We start from the raw sequence: 16,561 nt of genomic DNA, 5'->3' as shown, positions 1-16,561 counted from the left end.
GACAGAGATTGCAGTGACAGTACTGGATATCACTAACAGGAGTCTTGCTGATGATCAGACACAAGGTATATTTTGCAGCCTACTCTTGACCCCCCAGATCATGGGTACTTTATGCTGCAGTGTGTGCTGGAGGGATTGGGTGCATGGAGCAGAGATAAGTACAGGCCTTTGAGAGGTGAAGAGGTCACTGCACCAGGGGTGGGCTTATCGCTGCACTGCATCAGCCTTCAGCATGGTCTCGCCTGTACTGCTTCCATGTGATGCTCTTGTGCAAGACCCTGGGGCACTTGTGTGGTTCTGATTCATGGCAGACATATCATGGTCTATGAAAGTGGCTTCCAGTCAGTTCTCTGTGTCTGGGATCTGTGCCTATAGATAAGCTACTACTGCTCGTCCAGCTCTATCTGAGGATGTCAATACTCCTGAAATGAGAAAATAGAACCTGTCGTTTTCTTCCCATTTGCTCTTCATTCTATTAATTTGTTCAAAGTGGTGCAGTTCTCTGCTTGGGCCATCTGTAAGGTGTTAGGCACTTACTGAACAGTCCTGTATGGAGTATGTCTGGGAGAAACGGTGCTTTTCTGGAACATGCATGGTTTCATTGTGGCCACAGAGGCACTGTGATCCTGGGACTGGACCTCTTGTGTGAGCAGGTTGGACTAATATGGTGGGATCCAAAGAGTAGGAGAGTCAGATGTAGTGGAGAAAGGGGGGTCCACAAGTATCTTTTGCAGACTTGCTTAGTACAGCACCCATTCATCACAGGACTTGGCAAGACAAGAGCAGAAGGGTCCAGGTGATGTGAGCAGGGAGAAGTGTCCCTAGAGGGCTAATGAGGAAGCCAGCTGCCCTGGTATACACTGCACCCTTGCTACAAACTGCTCCCAGTAGCCATTGCTGGGGCTGTGCCTGTCTTGTGTCTGCTGCTCTTTGCAGAAACTGTGATCATGATCCTGCTGGTGGTGCAAGCTCCAGAGGCATGCAGCTGGAGGAATATGTGCAGCAGGGAGGAAAGTTTCTGAGAAGGCACAGTGAGAGGTGTGCCTCTGGGACCTGTTCCAGAACTAGGGCAGAAATGACATTTGTGACCAGAGAGTGTCGTGAAGTCAGGCTGGGAACTGTCACAGAGGATGTGGCACTGCTCCGCAGGTGCAGAAGGCATAAAAGGCAGAGTCTCAGGCCAGAGAAGGGTAGGTGATGGGAGCAGCAGCGCTTTGTGTGAGTTGTTTCCAGCTATAAATCAAGAAAGGAATGAGAAGCTTAAATAGATGGGAAGGACAAGCTCTTTACTAACCAGATAGAAGCTTACAGTGCCCTTCAATTATCTCTCCTAGAATTAAGGGGGAGCTGAGGTTATTCTGACTCCCAAGAGTCCTGTTTTCATGAGTGGTTTCTTCCTCCTCTGCTTTTCCCCATAAGTCCTTTCTGCTTCTCTTAGGTAGACAAACTATTCCTGAATGCAGGAAAGCACAACCTGCAAAGTTCTTGGGGCCTGCTCTTCAGGGCATACAGTCCTGCTCAGGACATGGATGAACTCCCAGGAGTATGGGCAGGACACCTTCCCCTCCGTGCTGCTGTCTCTGGCTGTCCTTCAAGCCCACCACATCCTGGGCTCTGCTCTCTGCCAGCCCCCTTTGGAGCACCCAAAAAGCCACCTGTGTGACATTACATATCCCTGAGGCCCTCAGCCACCATGAGATGTCCTGACAGCGCTCACAGGCCTGTCAGCTGCACTGGGTTCCCAAGCAGAGGTCCTGGTGTGGGATGAGATCCAGCAGAAAGATAAGATATGAAGCTGTCACACAGTGTGCCAGACACAAAACAAGGGGGTGGAGAGGGACTGAGGCAAGTAACTCATAAAGTCACAGTTGAAGATGAAATCTGAGGTCAAGATCAGGCTGTAATGACTAGAAACTGGTTGAAAATTTGAAATGAAAACCTTTGGACATAAACCTGTGTTTAAAGAAGAGCAGAAGGCACCGGGGACAAAGAATGGCTTGATGGAAATACATGCAGGGTAGCCCCATGTCACACTGGCAGTACGTGTTACCATAAATCCTGCAGGCACCACTGCAAACAGGCAGAGCTCTTTGGAGATGCTGGGATATTTCTAGAAAGGATCAACAGCTTGTTTGATCTGCCTGTGGCATGCCCAGTCTGGCAGCAGATGACATCTGGGTTTTGCATATGGCCCAGTCAGAGCCTGAGGCTGAAGGTTTACAGCAGGAAGTCCTAAATGTTGTATCAGCAAAGATGTTCTTGCTCCAGACCCCCAGTACCTGTGGCATGTTGCTGCTCTTTCAGGAGCACTGGTGCAAGTGTTTCTCCAGATTTCCTGTGAGCTGCCTCAGCAAATGATCTGCCCTGAGAAAATAATGCTGGGGGAAAAAAGAGAAATGGTCATCTTTGGTTAATTTTATAAAGTCAGATGTCTTCCTTAGTTCCATGGTCTGGTATGCTGGAGAAGTTCAGCGTGCCAGAATTAAATAGGTGGCAGGCACTGCTTTAAGGCAGTATTGCTACACAATTTTTGTGTAACTAAACCATAATCAAAATATGAATCTTCCTACACATACCAGAATGGCTGTGATGTGGTGGTGGATAACCACACTGCTTTTCTGTTTATACTACTTCATTTTATTAATATTTCTTCTTTACACAGAATGCCCTAGAGGCGCAAAAGAACTGATTTTATGTTTGATAAGGTATTGAATGGTAGAGCAGAAAATGAAGAGGAAGACAGAAGTCTAACAAACAGAAATTTTCTATAGAGTGCAATCCAAGATTTCTCTAATCTTGTATTAGTTTTTCCCTAAGCCATTCTCTAATGCTATCATGTTTAAAATAGAGAACTCTTGAAAAATTTTTGCTTGCGTAACACACTTGTACTGCCTTGAAAATGAAATGATCTCCATTATGTTCAGGTTTGAGAAAGTTCTCTGTTTATGGAAGTTGCTTCATAAGTAAACACTTATAGAAGCAGCTTTAGTTTTTGCCAGTTACTTTTGTTATATTTTGGTAATCTTTGTCTAAACAGATTTATGCTTGTGACTAATACAGTTGTCAGCTATCCACTCGTTTCCTTTTCCCAAGAGCATCCTATCCAGCCTCTGGCTGCCTTCAAGCAAACCTGATGGTGGCATAACAGTCCTAAGGACAACAAGTTTCTCCAGGTGTGAAAACATGCTGCGGTTAAAAACTAATTTTGACTTCCTGTACTGATGACATATCCACTTTCCCCAGATTAATACCCAAAGTACTGAATGTCCCTGCAGGCATGACTGTCAGAGTGTTGCAGAAGCACAGAGATAATGCCTTGCTGGTCTTGTGGAGTCATGACTTGTGCCTGGATTCCTCAGTGTCTAATCTAGGTGACATCCCCACTCTACCCCTTTCTTCACTATAAAATCTGTATCCTCCTTATCTGTTTTTCTGCAAGCTGGAGAACACTTTTTCTGTGGCTGGTATCCTGTTGTCAGATTTGCTTGAGATGGGCAGAGCTTGTAAAGCCATTGGGAACAGGAGGCAGTAGCATGAAAGACTGGCTTCCACACACGGTTAGAGCAATCACAGGGAAGTTTGGGTTGAATGTGCCTGTCTTTCTGCCCTGTTATGGCAGGAAAGGGAGGCCAAGTGGAGCGGAGGGGATGGTGCTGGGGGGTTCTCTAGCCCATGCCCAACCTGCTGGGCATTGCTTTCATCCCCCAAGGCAGACAGTGGCCTTTGTGAGCTGCCTGCCTGTGGCAATGACTCAGTTGTCCGTGACTCCTGAGCAGGTCACTGCTGTAGCTGCAGGAGCAGGTGCCGCAGCCATACAAACAGCACAGGGTATTCTGTCATTCTGCTTCTGGAGAGACCTCCAAGTACTACAGAGCCCTCATCTGCAGGAAAGCAGGAGCCCTTAAACCTTTATTGCTATAAAGAAGAGGAAAGCTGGTGTTGGAAGAGTCTGCTAACATTTCCATCTATATATTACAGAAATAAAGAATCTAAAGGTCACTTCATGGAATTTTTCATCCCCAGAAGCCCTTGCCTTGGGAATGCAGCCACAAGATCGGTTCCTTCAGGACTAGTGGGCATTCTGAATGTCTGCTCTTCCTTAATCATTGATGTTTTCCTTTGAGATTAAAGAGTATGTTGCTAGTATCTAGCTGGATTTAATTTGGGTAAAGTGGAAAAAGTCAAACTACATCCTTTTATATAACTCTATATAACCTTTGATATAACCTTGGGACAGCTCTGATCCATAGGACTCTATTGACTTGTCTTAATAACTAGTTCCTATTCTTTATGTAGTTTAACTTGCATGAGATTAATAAAAATTAAATGCTTATCAGAAGTTTTCTGATGGCAGCAATTGAAAAGGCAATGTCATATGTAGAAATTGTTTCTTATTCCACAAACCTTTTGAGGGACATAGAAGTACCTGTTTGCTTCTCTGCCATAGTTCCTTGTCTTGTAAATGTCCATTTATATGCACAACAGATCCACGGAGAGCTCCATGGGCCAGGAACAGCATCCGCCAAGACTACAGGAACTTTCTCTTTGAAGCAGCTGAATAGAACTTGAGAAGTTTCACCTTTTGGTGTTAGAACAATAACTAATGTCTAATGAATACCCTGTTGGCAAATAGGCAGATTTACCATCCTTATATAACATTATTGTTGTTGTTGCCAGCTAAGTCAGATGGCATTAAGGGGATCTTTGAAGAAAAATACTTGTGGCTCTTTTTATAATTTGAATGTTATGTACAGAGCAACTTCCTGAGGCACAATTTTGAAAAGTATGCAAGTTCAAGGACCTTGCCAAGTATGGGCACCCTGTTACCTGCACGAGCATTTCCAGCCTCTTAACTGATGTTGGCTGCACAACAGCTTCAGGAAGGTCTAAAGGTGAGGTTCTGGGCTGTGCCTCTCAGGGGTGCAGTACAAAAATTAAGGCTCAGTGAGCTGTAAGCTGTGCAAATCCCAGTCATTTCTTCTGGGAGCTGGAGGAGACTTGTCTGTGACTCAGTAAAAGTAGGTGTTTATGTAAGTGGTGACTGATTTATGGTTCAGAAGTAAACCTGGGCATTTCATGGTATTGTCTCCTGTGCAAATGGAGATTTCTCTACCCTACGGCTATGCTCCAAGCAGTCAGCACCAAGGGAATCCTCACTGATGCCAAACTGGAACTTTTTTTTTTCATTTTGATGAGGGGAGATAAAAAATTATTTTCTACAAGCTTTTGAATGTTTTTTGAAAATTAGTAAAATTTAATGCATCCTTGTTGATGATTTGTCATTAAAAAAGTTTTACTTTAATTATAATTAGTAAAGGTAGACTTGATCTACTTCCAGAGAACCTACTGGAACTGTTCCCACTGAGTTCAGTGTATGCAAGATCAGACTCACCTGGCTGACTGTTGCAGAGTGCAGAACACTTTTGCTTCTGATGAGACTTCCTGGTCAGGTGATTTTATTTGAGATAAAAACTATAATTTCCAGTCATGTTTCCATTTGAATCTATTAATCTGCTGTGGCAAAGTTCCCGAGTAACCTCTGCTAACTGACCGACCCTCTGACTTTTGACCAAATGTTCTAATAGTTTTCCTATTAGTAATAGCCAGACACAGAGTTTTGGATGGGACTAACTTTGTAACAAAGATTATGTTTTGGCTTTTTGTTTGTGTGGTTGAATTTTTCTCCCCTCAGACTGTTTTTAATTCTCTTGAGAGTAATCTCTTATGAGAACAGATTGTAGCACAGAAGATGAATTGCCACATTAATCAAAAAAACATTTTGGTTGTAATATGCTACTAGAAGTTCTTTTTGAGTCTCAGAGGTAGGAAAACATCTATACATTGTCAAAGACCAGGCTCCAGTGACTGCTTGTTGCAACTTTTATAGGGATCACTGGGTTTGATCTGTTGAGAGTTGTTGTTGAGAACTAGAATGTTTTCAGCAGTGGCTGGAGGACAAATTTATATTTAGATTCTGATGACTTAGGTAAGTGTCACCACACAGGCTTAAGCAATGTGAACAGCAATCAGCATCAGTGTGGATGTATTGAATTCAGCCCTCCTCCCACCTACCCAGCTGAGAGCTTAGATTCTTCTGAATCTTGAAATCTTTGAATTGATTTTGGGTTTACTACTGCCCTTGATCATGGGAAAAGCCTTAGTGATTTCACTGAGAACTCAAACCACACATGAGATTAAAGTTTGCATATAAGTAATTGCTTCTGTAGTTTCCAAATTTGATGTTTTTTTTTCTACATAGTTTTGTTCTTCTGTATTTACAGGTGTAGGTCCCCTACCCCATTGGCAGTCACAGTCCCTCTGGGTCTATGAGGTGAGAAAGTGCCTTGAGGCACAGAGCTTCTGTCAATGACCTCGGGGAGATGCTGCTACCCCAGTTTCTGGTGGGAGGACAATGACAGCCCAGAGGGCAAGGAAGGCCAGAGGGACTCAGAAATGGCATTAGTTCTGTTGGCAGCTGCTTCCTGAGTGTCCGAGCCAGAGCTATCTGGGTGTGGCAGTGCCAGGTGGGTGCCAGTGCCTTTGTGCCATGCCAGGGGCTCTGGTGGCATCTCCAGGTGCACAGTATCCTCGGGCAGGGAGCTGGCACAGCCTGCAGAGAAATTAAATGAGAAATCTTGCTTGGTATGTGGTGGGAGGAAGTAAAGCAACTGTTCCCTGATTTTGAATGTCCTCATTCAAGGTCAGTTAAAAAAACCCAACAAAAAAGAAAAAAAATCCAACCAACCAAACAAAAGCAAATCAAAAAATAACTTCCTGTAAAATTGAGATGACACTTACACCCAGTACTAAGGTTCATATTTGCACCTGACTTTAAGAGAGCCCAAACTAGGGGTTGCATCATGTGCATGGTTTTTATAGTGGCCAGAAAAGGATTTGCCCACCACTACAATGAAGCTTTTGCTTAGGATGAGAATTTAGAGTGGAGAAAACAGACAAGAAGAGGAAGCAAATGACAAGTAAGCAGTCAGACAAAACTAAACCACTTCCATGTAAACACTCTGGAAACTGCAGGCGCTCTGCCAAGTTCAGATGAAAAGGCAGATCACGAGATTATTGTACACTTGATTCCATGTGAGACATGTTCTTCTTGTTCCTTTTTGGTCATATCAAGTGGAATATCTGGGGGTGGAAGAGCCTTCACCACCAGCACCATGGAACAGAGACAATTATAAAACCCTGTTCCAGGAGGGGAAGTGAGAAATGGAGGAGTAGGAAGATGGAGAGACTTAGCTAGCTCTGATTAGCCTGACCAGCTGTTGGGGGTTTTAAGGGACAGAGGCAGAAGATTGTTCTTGCATCTTTTAAGGAAGAGGAAGATGAGCTACGTCAGATGAGCAGTGGAGGAGCTTGGGCTGAGATCCATGTCTTCCCCCATCATGAAATAATGATGAAAGCAGAATCAACATGTCTAGTGCTGCTGTTTAATGGGTGAACACTCTGCATCTTGTTGGCAAAATGAGAACACAGAGCACCTCAGAGCTGTTCATCAGGATGGCAGAGATGTCTACATAGTCTGGAATTGTTTCCATCAGGGGTATTGCTGATTCTCCTTCCTGCAGGGGCACACCCATTTCTACAGCATCTCTGTTAGCTACTGACACAGAAGCATGACACAATCAGGCAGCAAATTTTTGATGTTCACTCAACTCATTTTCTCCCCTGAGATCTCTGATCCCAACATGCTTTCTCTGTCCATGTTTCAGCTGCTTCAGACATATCCTGGATATGTCTTTATTTCTTCTCACTGGTGTTAGTCTTGCTGTTCCTACTTAGTAAAGCAGTCTTAAGAGGTCTGCATTAAGAAGACAGGAAACAAAACTATTCTGACTGTGGAAACAGCCTATTTTTATTTCCCCAGCAAACTCACTCTGGATGACAGGATTGGGAATGAGCTCTTTTTGTGAAGTTTTTTTTGGGAGATGCATTGTGGTGTATGTCATAGTGAATTTGTCAGCACAGAGGATCGCTGCCTTTCCCCGAGGGAAGAGAGCAAAGAGATACCCAAGGTTTGCTACAGTGGGAAAAGCAAACATCTAGAAATTCATTACAAAGGTGCTTGAAATGTAGACTGTTCCCATTGGTAAGGGTGGATGCCATGATAGGAGTCAAGTGCTAGAAGCCGTGTGTCCTGAAAGGCAGGATTTCTGATCCCTTCTGCTAATTAGGACAGAAGAGCTCTGGGTTTGGAAGAAAATACACTTCTACTAAGCCCACAGGTTTTCTGTCCCTGTCACTGTCTAGAATGTACCTGTGACAGAGGAGAGAAAATGAAGAATCTCAAGAAAAGATTGATAAAATTCCTCTTCTTCCAGGGTCAGTCTTGCATTTGGAAAGTTTCTGTGCAGAACAGGATCCTTGGCAAGAATGCACCTCTGCCAGGTGAGAAGCAGATGCCCTCAAGACCAGGCAAAACATCCAATGTTTTTCTTCCTGTTTGCTCCAGGAATATATTAGCAGGTTATAGGAACAAATATAGGACCTGTCTCATTGCCTGACATCTTGGAATGTACATGGTGGTTTCCAAGCTAGAAAAGGATGGGAAAATATAGGAAGGGCTGAGGAACTCAAGGTGCCCAGGTACACGCTATTTCTCTTGCCAGAACAGTACTTTGGCTCAGTCTCTGTGTGTTCTCAGGTGACACCTGAGGAAGAAGGTGGCTGGCAGTAGCTTGCACAAAATATTCTAGCAATGGCAACCTGTTCTTTGCTGGTGTCCTCCCCAGGCATGTACACACTTCGCTGAGGGGGGTGTGCCATGCCTGAACAGCAGCAGCTCCACTGTTTTCAAGGAGCACCACACTAACAGTCTGTGCATTGCACACACAGTTTGTGTGCACGCATAAAAACCTTTTTTTTTTTTTCTTTTTTTTTTTTTTCCAATAGCAGCAGATCCACTCTTCTTGTGAAAATAGGCTGGTCAAAAAATTGAGATATTCTGGTGTATTTCTATCAACACTGGAGATGCTAGAGGCCATTACAGGAATTAAAGTGTAACCCAAGAAAAGGGATAGCTTCAAGAGGTACAAGAATAGGTAAGTGATAGATGGGAAGAAATGTACATGGCCATTTATGCAGTTTGGTATTTTTGACACCTTCATTTAACAGTGAAGGAGGAAAACTAAATTTTTGCAGATGGAGCCTCTGTGAAGCCACCATCAGATTGTTTGTCATGCAAAAGTTTTATACTGCACTTGAAGTGGTATGGCTGCAGCTGTTGAAACAATCTAGCTTTCTGAAAACAAGTAAAATATTTATGTTGTTTCACTTTTTATAACTTGAAAATGACAAAACTGAATATTGACATGTATCCAGTTAATAAAAGCAAAAGCCAGTTACACCCTTTTATTTACATTTATGTCCTGGAATTGTTATTTATTATTTATTATCCCATTAAGTATCAAACATGTATGTATTATAGTTCCTTTTCCTTTCTTCTTGTATATTAGGTAATAGGAAGTTCTTTTACTGTGATGTATCATAATGCAGCACAACATAGCCCTTGGTTTGGGCTTTTTCCTACACCTCTCAAAGCCCAGTGCTTCTTCAGCTGTCTGTTTTGATTCTTTCCACATATGGATGGAACTGAAAGTTTCTGCAGCCATTGCACAATGTGACAGCTTTCTGACCAGATGTCTGGAAGGTCTGGTCTGAGTCCTGTGGTAAGGAGACATCATCCTGTTGCAATTCCAGTATAACTTACACTGGTAGAAGTTTAAAAATAGTTCTATAGAAATGAATGAGTTATGTCAGCCATCTAAATGTAAGGGAAATTCAATCTCTTAATTTATAAGGGATTCTTCTAATAGGTCTAGACTTGATTACTGCCAATAATCAACAAGGAAGCTCTTTCTTTGACTGTAGATACATAACCAAAATTAGTTGTGTTTAGGTGTGTTACCTACAGCAAAAGCATGGGAAACACCTTATATTGACATTGTTCAGGCCAAGGCAGAAAAATGTCAAACAAATATATAGGTGTGGATGATAAATGCAAAAAGAAGAGAACAGAGCCCATATGCAAAGCCTGTGACTTAGTTTCACACAGGCTCTGTTCTCTTCTTTTTGCATTTAGCATCTACATACAGGCTGTCATGAGACTTGTTTTGTGCTTTGGTAACATCCCTTATCCTCCTTTTATTTACAATTATTTTTTTAAAAATATAAATAATTTACCTATTTACCTATAGTTTTCTTCCCATGCAGTCTCCATATTACCATGTCTGTCTTCTTCTCAGCTTGGTTTCTTGCCAGATCCTTTCCTGCTTTATCTTGGGTACCTGTGTGCATCCCCTATGCAATCAGCTGTGATTGCTGGTTGGGTTCCTATCATGCATTGGCAGTTCTTCCCATTTATTTGGGCTGCCTCCCTACACTCTATCCTGTGTCTGCCCTGTGATAATGCAGTTTTGAATACCCACAGAGAAACCTGCTGTCTGTGTATTTTACCATGGATATTCAAATGCTGCTACAAATGTAGAGCTTTGGCAGGTTAGTGAGAGTGCAGAGAGGCTGATGAGCTGAACTTCTGTCAGACACCACCACATCTCAAACTGCAACAAACCTGAGAGGCATCAGAATGACTTTTTAGGTACTGGCTGTGCTCAGTGCTTGACTAGTTTGCTGAGCTGGGCTGTGTTTTGGCTTATGATAAACATTGTGACTGATGTCCCAGATCCTGGAGCTGTTTCAGCTGAGTGACCGCTGGCAGCCCTCTAGCACTGTGTTCTTCCAAACATTTATCTGTTGCTGTGGCACATGCTGTTTACGTTATTTGCATTCAAATAGGGTTTCTGTTATACATTTTCCATATTTCTTTTTCTTTTCCTTTTCCTTCTCACTTCATCAGAATGCAGCAAGTCTGACTGCTTGTGTAGGGAAAGGTGCTGAAGGAGCCAGTGCACAGCTTGGGTCACAGAGCTTCCCTCCAAGCTGGAAAGTCATGGAGCATCTCTAGGGATGTTGATCCAAAGGGATGATTAGATCTCTGCCTAGAGCTCCAGAAATTATCTGGAATCCAAAGTTATTTTGGTTATAACCTGGTTCACCATTGCACCTGAAAATGGGTCTTCTTCAGGGTAGTGATGGATACAGTGAAAAAAATAATTACATCTGTAGGATCTTAGTTGTGTGGTATGTATGCTAAAGAGTCTGTCAACTTCTGGCATGAAAGGAATCCCACCAATAATGAATAGCATGCAGGACACATGAATATGTGAGATTTAGGGCACATGATGCCTGTTTCTCAGTATTCTTCAGTGTTTTGTTCATCTAGGTTATTGCACGTGTTCTCATAACCCATTATATATTTATGCATGAAGTTATGTCTTTGAATTAGGGACAGAAGTACCTACTTGCCTTGCTTGTTTTAATGAATTTAGTATTACTGATATCCAATTATCTAATTTAATTTCAGACCTTATTTTAGCAATAAGGTATTTTAAAAAGAGTTTCCTCTGCCACTGAGCAGTGTTCTTGATGAAGTTCTTATCTACACACATCCTAAAACCTTCTCTGAATGAGTACCTGAATCTGTGTATTTAGGGAAGGTGGTGTTTCCTAGGAGGTTGACCATTTGCTACTGATATTCAAGAGAAAACTTTAATTTTGAATCTAAAGACATTTGTATTTATTTCATTTGTTCTTCTGTCTCATTCACTGTTATTTTCCACAACTCCTGTTGCTGTGCTGTTGCTGCAGGGCCATGATGTGTGGTGGAGCGCGGTGTGTTGGCTGCCTGTGGGGACAGCAGCCCAGGTAGGGCACACCAAGAGTCATGTCCTAAAAATCAGCACCTTCTTTGGCTGCCTGCAATGTCCCAACAGCAGGGAAGGATTTGATTAATTATAATGATTCAGAAAGAGCTGCAGTCATAAAGATCATGAGAGTTATGTTGAAATTAAATTTTGAAGACTCATTCCAGGAAAGAGCTAATTTTTGACTGGTCACAATTCCCGGTACTGGTCTGACTATGTCTTGTAACTAAATGGTGAAAAGATGGGTAAAGCAGCAAAACTGTAACAGCAAAGGACAGGGGTTAAAGGTATCTGGTTAGCATAAAATGTTAAAGTATTTTTCTTGTTATTTTGATCTGGTAACTCCTAATATTTCCACTCATTAATGATTCCATAGAAAGTTAAGAAATGTGTTTAAGACCTGACACAATAACAGAAAATCATCCATTTAAGGAAAAAAACTGCATATTTGTGGCCTTCTTACAATAAAGATGAGGCAGAAAAGAGAGAATTCCTCAGCAGACCCTTAGCATGACAGCAGAATAAAGGAAACAGATACACAGAATTCATTTGGATTGTTTCTCTGAACTAGGCGAATACAGATTTCACTCTGATGAAAGCAACATTTCCCCTGGAAATTAAATTCAAAGCATAGTAATACCCAATATTTTTGTACAGAGCCCAACTCCATGGGACTTCTCCCAGAGGATATGTGAAAAAAGAGCCAGACTGAGCCAAGTGACAGCAAACTTGGTCCTGTGTAAAATGCCTTCACACTTGCATAGCATGACTGGTTATGAGCCAAGGAAATTCATTTCAGATGTTATATTTTTGCCAAGAATTTGTGGCACTAAGACACTAACTGCATAGTTTCTGCTTCTTTTGCTGGGGTGGCAGTGAATACAGGAGATTTAGCAGAATAAGATTGAATAATTGAGCATAAGATTTTTTTTGAAAATAATCCTAAATTAGACATTGTGTATTCCTAAGCATACATACTGCCATCTGAGGGAAAGTCAGAAGTGCCTACTAGTTGAATTGTGAATTGCAATGTACACAGAAATGTACACATCTAAAGGTACCCTCTTGCTTTGGAGATTAGTCAGTAAGTTTCAGAGATAGGCAACTGTAGGAAAATTCAAGGGCAACTGAATGAATCCTACTAATGCCATGATTCAAAAAGGGAGAAAAACAATGTTCCTTTCATTTTTGTGTGTTTATCATTGTGACACAAGACATGCCCACCCAAGAAACACTGGACAACTGGTGCTAAAACCAAACTTGCTAAAGACGCAAGAAAAAAGGCCGAGAGCCAAAAAGCATGAGAATGATGCTTAAATATACAAAAAGCTGTGTTAAAAGGGTGGGAACCATGTATTTTCCATGTTGTAGTGAGTATGGCAGGTCTAGAAATACACTAAGAGTTCATTTTGATATTAGGACACAGTTTTGAAGAGTAGAGGTTGTGAAATATCAATATGGGGAGTTTTGGAGCCTCCATCTCTGAGATAGGACAAAAAACATTTAGTTTACCCTTCCTCAGGGCAAAGGACTTGCAGTGCAAAGGACTGGTATAAATGACCTTCAGTCTCAGAAAGTACCAATAGCTTTTGAACCAGGACTTTTGTTCATCTATTTTAAGGTGGCTGGAATTTCCAGCCCTTTCTTATCTAAATAAAAGCTCTCTCTAGAGTCCATTGTTCAACAGGAAAAATTCCTGGGTTTCACCTTAGCTGGAAGACTTAATTTCCTGTTTGATATAATAAGCAGAACTGTGTTCTCAAAGAAGAAAGTCCCAGACACCTTATTAGGAAAAAAGAACAATACAAAAGAAAAATCCCAAAGGACAGTGTAGTGTGAGCAAGTAAGAAACTTTACAGTGAAACACTGTTTTCATAGCATGTTATTTTATTCTTTCTAACTCCTGCAATCTAACCTGAAATAGTTCCACAGGGAAACTTAGATACCTAATGTCTCAGTAGATGCCAATGTCAACAAGTGAGTTCTCAGTCCTGAGCCCCTGAGCATTTGTTTGGTTTACAAATGATGATTCCTTGGCTGCCTTTCCCATGACATGTGGCCCACCTGAGAGCTAACCTAATCATCTAGGATAACCTGGAACAGAGAGAATCCATCTCAAACTTACACAGCAATGAATATTTCAGTACATATAGTGGAACAGGCTCAACAAGAGTGATGAGGAATGAGATGTCCTCAAATAGCCCAGAATTATGCTCTGCAAGGTGGTGGACTTGCCTGCACTTTTCTGCTCCAGAGCAGAGGAGGTTATTCCAGCCAAGTGCTGCTACAGCTTGTGTCAGTGTTGACATCTCCAGCACCAATTAATGTGAAGTTAGAGTGGAAGAAGGAGGAAGAACTTGCATTTCTATGTTTGATTGTGTGTCAAGACACCAAAAAGGTAGGCAACATTGCATTTTCAATAATGCCTTTAGTTCTAAGAGTGCTGTTCTAGTAGTTTAAGATTTTAAAAGTCTGCTTTGCATTTTGACTGTCAAAAAGTCAAAAAAAAAAAAAAAAGTAGTGAGTGTAAGCTGATTGGATCCTCAGCTGCCTAGAAAAATTCTGCATGCTTTCTAGGGATAATAGTCTCTTCAATCCTGAAAGCTAACTTGAAACCAAGTAGAGCAGGACTGCACTTGAAGTCCTATTTTGAACTACCTACAGCTTCTAACACTTGCTTTGCTAAAATTTTCTGCAGCTGGTTGCTGTCCAAACATAACGTATTGATTTAATTCAAATTAGTAACATTTGGAAGAACCATTTCCTGCATTTAAGGGAAACAATCTATACATGGTTATCTTTCTTTGAAATACATCCACAGCTGAGAGAAAAAAAAGTAGGAAAACAGTATTTCTTCTTGAGAAATGTTTTGGGATGTTCTGTTGGTGGTTGGTTTATAGCTGGATGAGTTAGGGGATGTTGAAAACAGCAGTTCCTGGAAGACCTGTGCATTTTTATTGTGATTGTGTAGGAATGTCTGTGGATGAGGGAGGATGAGGCTGGTCTCTGAAAGGCTGTTGACTTATGCAGAACAGATCTTTTATTTTGTATCCAGCCCCCATATTCCAGCTCATTATTTTACTCATCTGTTCTCACAATTAAGAAGAGACAATAAAAAGTTGCGCTGACAGCAGGTTAATAGCCTTACAGTTGTAAAGGCAAGCAATGATAAGAGGACATATAACCCCACGAGTTTTCCAGGCATGTTGCTGTTCCCTACAGTGTATATTCCCTGGGTCACCTGATAAATGTAACTGAACTGCAGCCATTGGCCCCAGTGGGGCCATGGCTCAGGAATCCTTGGAAGCACTTGCTAATCTTATTGTTCATCAGACTGCTTGTCCTGGGCTCCCTAAGGGCTGCCTCTGAGTACCTGTCCATGTCACCTATTATTAGGATTTGGGTGGCATTGAGTAACCTTGCTCATTGCTTTCCTTATAGCATCTTTATGGGCTCCCTATACCAGTGTGTCTAATGTCAGGGGGAGGCTTTTGAGTGCTGCAGGGAGATCTGAATAAAGCTCCTACAAGAAGATGCTTTCTCAGGAAAGACATCTCAGTAAAGGAGCTGTGTACCTTGCAGAGCTCCTTGCTGATTTGCTGTTTCCCAAAGATTCATAAATAGACCTAACAAAAAAGCACAAGACACAGAGTAATTTGCAACCTCTGTCTGATGTCTCCTGGTACACAGATTATATATTTTCAAGCACTCATAGTTGTTCCAGTTTTTCTGATGGAAGTGACAGCCATAGATTTTGTAGGATTCAAAAAAATCTTGGCAACAAACTTCACGAGGTGGTTATTCCCAACATTTCTCTAGCTAGAACAGAAGTCAAGAGTGCATTTAATGTATAGTTATTTAAAATGATAGGCTAACTTATGAGCCTGGAAAAGAAAGAAAACATTTACAATAGCATGTTGCAGTAATTAAGGGTATTATTCATAAGCCAGTGCCTCCAAAAAGCCTCTAAACTGTTACCACCCACTCCTTCTCCTCCCTCAGCTTCACCAGTTGCTTTTTCACTTGATTATGGTGATATAAAGACTACCCTTCAGAAGGCCAAACTTTAGGACAGCCATCCTGTCTTCCCTAGGCTTTCACAGGCATTGCTAACACCCACCTTTGATTGTCTTTTGGCAGTTGTGGCAGTTAGAATCAAAGTGAATGTTTAAGTCTCGACTGATTTAATTTATTAGTGAATATGTATTAAGGCAATGCACATTCCTGTTGGCACAGGTACTGCAGCACGTACTTCAATCGCAGTGCCAATTGCAGATTTGAGAGAGCTCAGTGTGCAGCCTGGATGTGTTGTTATGACACCGTTTTTCCATGTGGTGTTAAATGTAGAAGTAGCGATGCCGAGTGATCTGCCGTGCTGCAGCCTGGGACCTCCTGGAGCCGCCTAATCCCAGGGCTGCTTGAAGGGAGCCAGGCCGTGCTCATCCTCAGACCTGGGCAGCCTCACAGCAGCTGTCACACAGAGTTTTTGTGACACAGTAGGTGTCATTTTAAGTCTTGCGGAACGTGTTTTGAGGGATCCCAAATCTGCCAAAGCAGAGCTGGCGCCGGCTCAGCCCAATGAGAGGCTCAGCTCTGCCAGAGAGAAGCTTTGTGCCCTCGTCCAGCCCGTCTGCGGCTCGCTTCGTGTGCCAGCTCGTTTCCCTGGGAGGAACTCACCCCCGACATGCGACAGCCGGGCGGCTCAGGGGACAGGCAGCCAGCGCCTGGGGACGGCCAGCGGGGACAGGCAGGACAGCGGGGACACAGTGCCACCTGCCCCTGGGGAC

Source organism: Parus major, chromosome 6 (genome assembly GCF_001522545.3).
Source record: "Parus major isolate Abel chromosome 6, Parus_major1.1, whole genome shotgun sequence".
NCBI classification, from domain to species: Eukaryota; Metazoa; Chordata; class Aves; order Passeriformes; family Paridae; genus Parus; species Parus major.
The sequence above is the reverse complement of the archived record's forward strand: the minus strand, read 5'-3'. Positions refer to the sequence as shown.